At 40.1% G+C, this 5355-nt stretch overlaps 1 long non-coding RNA gene across 1 annotated transcript; it reads left to right on the forward strand.

The window, feature by feature from the left end:
* The first annotated feature begins 1161 nt into the window (after window positions 1-1161).
* Window positions 1162-2455, forward strand: LOC121635710. The gene is made up of 2 exons (XR_006009516.1): window positions 1162-1600; window positions 2301-2455. It is a non-coding gene; the product is annotated as an uncharacterized LOC121635710 (long non-coding RNA).
* The last annotated feature ends 2900 nt before the right edge of the window (window positions 2456-5355 follow it).

Below are 5355 nucleotides of genomic sequence, written 5' to 3' on the forward strand. Positions count from 1 at the left end.
TATGGAGGAGAATCTTGTATTCTATCCTGTACTTGATGGGAAGCCAGTGGAGTTCTTGCAGGATGGGAGTGATGTGATGAATGGAAGGAGTTCGGGTGATGATGCGGGCAGCAGAATTCTGAACCATTTGGAGTTTATGAATGGATTTTTGTGGGAGGCCAAAGAGGAGAGAGTTGCAGTAATCCAAACATGTTTAAAGCCTGGTACAAAAATACATTTTAGGATTAATAGGTCAAGTTTACCTTCATGACAACTATGAGGGGGGTAAACTTTTTTCCAACTCATCCGTTTGGATGTTATTTAATCTTGAAATTTGTCATAATTAGGGGCGTGTCTTTTTGATTGACAAGTATCCAGTATCCGTGGCAAGAAGGGAAAGTGCAGCACAACTGCGGTTTTTAGCCAGCTAACAGCGTGCCTTAGCTTTAGCTCGCCTACTTCCGTTAGCTGGTTAGCTATCGCTAGCTCCGGGTTAGCTCGGTTAGCTCTTAGCTACAGCCAGCTTGGAGTGTGAACACCCACACCTTCACAGTCCCCCTCTCAGCTTCACCTCTTTGCCCATTTTTGGATTTTCTCGGACTGACAACACACTTGATGCTACTAAGATGACGATGGTGGGAACCGCCCAATGAGCTTCAATTCAGCTCTACAGAAACCTGCGGGTGACGTCACGGTGGCTCCGTCCATCTTTTATATACAGTCTATGGTGTAAGCATGTGTCTAAGTGTGACACATGTGCAAACATGCACACATCTCTCAGTGTGTGTGCTCACTGCCTGAACAGAGGGCCACTTTTTTTTTTCTAAAAGGATTAAATGTGAACCTGTTCTAAAGAAAATTTGACATTAATTGACCATATTGGATTTATTGTGGGAAGTATATACATGTGTGATGACATCATTTCCTGTTGAACATGACAAGGCTCGCGGTCTTGGCTTTAGCTGCTAATGTGAGCGGAAATATGCTGCAAAATAGTTTATGCGTGAATCCACACTGGTGAATGAAACATCTGATTTTGACATTATCCCAACAAAAGAAGCTGATTTTGGACAGACGCGACACAGGAAGCCAATAGGTGTGTCCCAATTCAGGGTCTGCACACTTCGAAGTGCGGATTCGTCGGCCACATACGTCATCGCAGTGCGCGAAGTACTGTCCCAATAGGACTGATCACGAATGACGTCAAAATGCTATTTTTAGAACAGCGTACTGCGCAGGCGCCGCCGCCATATTGGATTCGGACAAACAACCTGTAGAGCGTGTATACTGTGTTTGTACGAGCAAAGTTGCATTCCGAATAGCCGAATATTTCTTTAACAAAACCATTATGGTAACAACTAAACACTGCTGCTTCGGTGTCTGCCGAAGTGACTCGCAATATAGTGACCGTGAACATATGAAGGGAGTGTTTTTCATTCCATTTCCAAAGCCCGGAAGAGAACCAGAGAAATGCCAACGTTGGGTACGAGCTTGTAAACGGGAGGGATTCACTGAGAAAAATGTGACGAAGGATACATACATTTGCTCTCTGCATTTCCTCGGTGGAAAAGGGCCAACAATTGATGATCCAGACCCAATACCAGCAACAACATCTGGACAGGTAGGTTCTTTGCCTTTTCCGCGGCAGAATGGTCATTCATACAGTCCATGATATCCTTTTTCCGTAGCTGGTTGTCCAGACAATTGCCTCTACGCACAGCTCCACTCTTTACTGAACTTAAGGCAACTTCTTGTCTTTCATTACTGGACGAACTATTATAACTATTATTAATTATAATGTCTCGGATTCAGATGAATTTGAGACATTAGTGAGATCCCACCTGTTAATCCCACTTCTCAAGTATTGCTCAAGTAGTTATCTCAACTCAACCTCCTTTGTCTCAATGATGTCTTTTCCCCTTTTTTGCTTACCTCTTGCTTCTATGGTAACCTTAGGAGAAGTAATTCAGCAACAAATGATCACAGAATGATACGAGTATGAGAAGCTCAAACTAGTCTCATGAGACAAGAATGAACAACAGATGATAAACTCTGCTTTACTGTGGGCAGTTGTCATGGAATCCAGTAGCTGAACACTCCACATTTTGTAACACAGGCTTTTTAGACCTTACCTCTCAAAGCCACCAAAGTATTAAGACTAATGGGCCACTATTTATTTTTCTTTGACCTGCCTGTCAGCTGGGTGTCAATAAAACAGGCCAAGCTTGCTCAGCCAATGTTCTATTGTCATGTTTTGTTTTGTGATTGTGTTTATAAACCAAATGAGGTATTATCTTATAAAACTCATTTTCTGTTTCTAGGTGGAGAAAATAGCCCGCAAAAGGAAAGCTCCTACCCAAAGAAATGAGGCTGTTTCTGAAGCAAAGAGAAAGAGGAAAAGATTGACCCACAACAACACTCCATCGTCCATTAATTGTAATAGAAATGAAGTTCAAATAAAAACATTTCAGATGCATTTGTTTTTTTTATTGTGACTGATAATGTTCACTGTGATCTTGGTTGAAGATCCTCATTTGCTGGACTTGACCCTCGCTGTAATGCAGCTTTGATGTTATACCATGCACCACCGTCTACAGCTGGATCAATTGGTAATTTTTGATCCACAGCATGCTGGCATCTGTACAAACACAATGCATGGAGTAATGTATTTATCTAATAATCAAACAGAACAATGTCTCTGAAAATAAATATATCTTGCCTTTGTATTTATAATTCATAAAGGAGCTATACCTGATATTATTTTAATATGTCTAAGAAGAATGGTTTTTACATAGTATATTATGTGGTATAAGGGGTAAGTCCATAAAACCGAATGACTCATTGATTGCTAGGGATGTAAGGAAACAATCGAAAATTGATTTAAAATCAATTCAAACTGGTTTAAATGGAAATCGATGTAGAAAAAAGGAAAATTGATTTGCATGTAATGCATCAATGAAGATGACGTTCAAAACAAATCATCTTTTGTTCACAAAAAGATTTGTTTTCCATTCCTATCCATTTTCATAATAATTATTTGTTCAGTGTTAAGTTTTGTTAGTACAACAAGCAATAGAAGGCCACAGTTTTAAACAAGGGAGAAAGGGGCAAATATAAGAAAAAGACTATTTGGCCATAAAATAACTCAAAACAATTTTATTGGTAGTGGCAGGCCACTTTTTCGGACAGTGGAGTTAACTTCTGTAACTGATTTAATATCACGTTTAGCTCCTTAACAAGTTAGGGTTGCACTGTCAGAGTTAATGATGGGTAATAGCCTAGATTTAAAATAAATTCCTACTATAACATTCTTACTACATTTTGGTGGCTAAAGTGTGTTTAGGTCTGCTGAAATGTGAAACACACTAGTTACACCGCATACAACACTAATAACTGAGCGAGAGCTAGCTTAAAAACAGCTTACCTTTCAACTAATAAAGCTTTCTTTCCGCTCACTTTGAGGCCTCTACATGTCAACCAACGTTTAAGTTCAACAACACTGTGTTTATTGATTGAACTGTACTGAAATGAAGCTCCCGGGACGTCTTTTTCTTCCAAAACTACACGTACACTAGGTGTCGTCATTGTAAGCTAACTCTTTGTTTGTCCGAACTCGCGCTGTTGCCGGAGCTCATGAATATTGATGAGTAAATGTGACGTCATTTGAGATCACCCTTCGAATCCGCACTTCGTTTGGCCTCAAACGAAGGATGCTGGTGATGCATCCTTCGCGGCCTCTTTTCTCCCATAATTCGTTGCGCACAGGACCGTGGCGAATCAGCAACCTCAGAAGAGTTGTATTAAGTTTAAATAAAGTTTTATTTGAAAAAAAGTTCGTTTTTTTAACTACACTTTAGTATAAACGTTACAAAACCAAGTACATTTAAAGCATGTTTGTTAAATGGTGACATTAAAATTCGGTAATATTTGATATTCAGTTACTTTTAAGGGGTTAATGAAGTGTGTACCGGCTGGAAAACAACAGAGCCTCAAACCGTTTTTTTTTTTTTTTAAACTGTCGGTGTTGCCGCTCCGTGTTCAGCGTCTACTGACGTTTCCTACGAGTAATTTCTGAGGTTTAAGTGATTAAACGTCCTGTGTTGTTGCTATGGGAAATTCTTCTAGACTAGGTAGGCTGTCCCATTTCACGAACGTTAAGCAGACTTCGAAGTGTGTAGACTACGGAGGACACTCTGTAGCCTACGTAGTCTGCGCACTTCGAAGTGTGCAGACCAGGGCCGGTTCTAGGAATGCATACATGAGGGGGCAGGCATAAATTTGAAGGGGGCATTATGAGTACATACTTCAGCATTTTCTTGTTGTTGTTTTTTAAGTGTTTCTTTAACGGAACTGTGCTGTTAGTGGAGTCCAACTTCAAAGAAATGGATTGCACTTTGTCAGGCCTCTACTCTAAGACCTGTCCAGCTTGGGTGTCCCACCTGAAACCAAAGCTCCTGCTGGTATAGCTCTTAGAGTCACTGAGGCACGCAAACCCCCTGACCACAATAAGGTGGCAATCCCTCAGGGGGGGAACAGAAAATATCAATAACAAAATGAAGTAAGAAAAAAGAAAAGAATGATCCATTATCAAAGCTTTAACAACCAACAAAATAACAATTGCCCTATTGGACAGCCATTAGATGTCTAAGCATTTTGAATAAATTTGAAACTAATAACAATAAACTCAACTATCTGTGTGTTTGTTTCTGTCTGTATATAGACCATAATGATTAAAGAATCATAACTATCAAGCACAACAATAACAGAGCAAAAAATTAAACCCCCTACCAAAATAAGGCAGTGAACCTTCAGGGGGAAATAATGATAATAATAAATGAAAATGAGTAAAAACTAAATGATCCTTCATCAAAATTTTAAGAACCAACAAGGCATACATGAAGCTCTGAGCTGAACTGCTGAAAGCAGCGGGAATGTAGAGTGAAACTTTCTGTTATTTTTTTCTTCAAACTAGCATGCTGAACTAAAGGCTGGGCGGAGCTTGAGGGGTCTCATATGCGCAGCTCGTTTTCCCTCAGTCTAGTACCGAGGAGGCAGTCACATCTATGGCCCGTGCGTGATTGATCACTGCTCCTACTAACAGGCGTAGACACGTTTAAATAGAACAGAAACAAACCCCAGTTGACAGAATAGATGCAATAAATACGTCTGTTATTATAAGTATTTATTCAGTATCGCTACAACACATTTAACAGAGCTTTACTCTATAAGTTTTACCGCTGGAGCTCAGCAGCCGCTCTCTCTACGAGGGGGAGAAATATGACACCGCAAGATCAGGCTGTATGTCAACTCATTTGCATACTAAACACTGATTGGTTGTTTTCTGTGGTGGTGGGAAGGACTTGTTGAAGACAGTAC

This window comes from Melanotaenia boesemani, chromosome 24 (assembly GCF_017639745.1).
Source record: "Melanotaenia boesemani isolate fMelBoe1 chromosome 24, fMelBoe1.pri, whole genome shotgun sequence".
NCBI lineage: Eukaryota > Metazoa > Chordata > Actinopteri > Atheriniformes > Melanotaeniidae > Melanotaenia > Melanotaenia boesemani.